Raw genomic sequence first — 2,416 nt, 5'->3', positions numbered from 1 at the left:
GAGGCCAAGCGTCCCTGGGTCCGGGTGAGACCATGTGTCCCTGGATCCGGATGAGGCCTCGTGCACCTAGGCCCGGGTGAGGCCACGTGCCCCTGGGTCTGGGAGAGGCTAAGTGTCCCTGGGTCCGGGTGAGACCATGTGTCCCTGGATCTGGGTGAGGCCTCGTGCACCTAGGCCCGGGTGAGCCCAAGTGGCCCTGGGTCTGGGAGAGGCCAAGCGTCCCTGGGTACGGGTGAAGCCAGATCCTGGGTCCGGGTGAGGCCGTGCGCCCCTGGATCCATCCGGGTGAGGCTGTGTCCCAGGCCCGGGTGAGAACACGCGCCCCTTGGGTATGGGTGAGGCCACGTGCCCCTTAGTCCGGGTGACGCCGTGCCCCTGGGTTCGGCCGAGACCAAACCAGCGGGAGTCGGACCTCCGTTACCACCATTTGTCCACCATCCAGAGCTGAGGGGTCAGTGCTGACATGTACACATAAGGAACTACTGGACATCGAAATTGGGTCTCAAAAGAACTGTTGGTCCAGGGGGAAGCTCGCTACAGATTGATTCATTTGCCTGTCAGCATAAATATTATTGCTCGTCTCACATTCAGTTCTTATTAGTATATATCTAGTGACATATGATCTCGTTCATCTAGAGGAAATGATGAACAACATAGACTGAGGAACAAGAACAGAACCAGAAGCAAGGAGGCATCGATCGGACTATCGGGCCTCAGAGGGAGGATAGAAGAGGGTAGGGGGAGGGTGGGGGAGGGGGAGAGTTCAACCAAAGGACCTGTATGCATGCATATAAGCCTATCCAACGGTTAAGTTCAACAGGGGATTGGGGAATGCGTGGGGAGAGGGGTGGGATGGGAATGGGGGGATGAGGACAAATATGTGACACCTTAATCAATAAAGAAATTTAAAAAAAAAAAATAAAATAAAATAAAATAGCAAAAAAAAAAAAAAATAAATAAAAAATAAAAAAAACACAAGGTAAACAAAGAAACAGGAAAAACATGGCTCATTCTAAGAGAGAAAATCAAATGGCAGAAACCATCCCCAAAGACACACAGACACCAGACTGACTAGGAAAAAAAACCCCACGACTGACTGAAATATGCTCCAAAAGTTAAACAAAACAAAGACAAGTAACTAAAGAAATCAGGACAATAATATCTGATCAAAATAATAATATCAACAGAGAGCTAGAAATACAAAACATAAACAAACAAAAGTTATAGTGCTGAAAAATATAATAACGGAGTAAAACATCACTACAGAAATTCAGCAGCAGACTTGAGTGGGCAAAAATCAGTGAACTTGAAAACAGGATATTTGAAATTAATGAATCTGAGGAGCAAATAAAAAATAATGAAAACAGTGAAGAGAGTCCAAGGCACTTATGGGACACAGTAAGTAGGCCAATATATGAATTATGGGAGCCCCAGAAGGAGAAGAGAGAGCAAAAGGACAAAGACATTTTTTGAAAAAATAATAGCTAAAGTTTTGCCAAATATGAGGAAAAGACAGGACCCTAGAAATTTAAGAAGCTCAACAAACTTTTAAGTAAGAAAGAAATCTATACCACAAAAGTACTTTTAATTGAGTTGTTGAGAGGTAAAGACAAAGAGAGAATTTTCAAAGTAGCAAGAGAAAAGCAACTCATCACATAAAAGGAGTTCTCAATAAGATTGTCAGCTGATTTCTCAGCAGAAATCTTGGAGACTAGAATACAGTGAAATGACATTTAAAGTGCTGAAAAAAACACACCTGTCAACTGAAAATAGTTTCTTTTTCATGTTAAAATATACTTTATTTTTCTCCAGTTTTATTAGGGTATAATTGACAAATGACATTGTATATATTTAAAGTATACAACATGATGATTTAATATACATAAATGATTAACACAATTATGTTAACTAACACACCCATCACCCTTTTTAGTGATGAGAAAACTTAAGATCTACTCTTTTGGGTAATTTTCAGTATGCAATGCAATATTATTAATTATAGTCAACATGCTCTACATTAGATACCCAGAACCTAGTAATCTAATAACTGGAAGCTTATATCCATTGACTAGCATTCCCCATTTCCACAGCCATCCAGCCCCCGGTAACCATAATTCTACTCTCTGTTTCTGTGAATTTGACCTTTTAAAAAATATTCTACCTATAAGCTCATATAATATTTGTCTTTCTCTGCCTAACTTACTTTATTTAGCATAATATGCTCCAGGTTCATCAATGTTGTCACAAATGGCAGACTTTCTTTCTCATGATTAAGATGTGTGTGTATTTACTCAGACCTACCTTCATGAAATATATATTTATCCATTTACCCATTAATGAACACTTGTGTTGTGTCTATATTATGAATAATGCAACAATGAACAGGAGAGTACAGATATCTTTTTTGGATAGTGAT

This window comes from Eptesicus fuscus, chromosome 1 (assembly GCF_027574615.1).
Source record: "Eptesicus fuscus isolate TK198812 chromosome 1, DD_ASM_mEF_20220401, whole genome shotgun sequence".
Lineage (NCBI taxonomy): Eukaryota > Metazoa > Chordata > Mammalia > Chiroptera > Vespertilionidae > Eptesicus > Eptesicus fuscus.
This window is presented reverse-complemented; position numbering follows the sequence as displayed.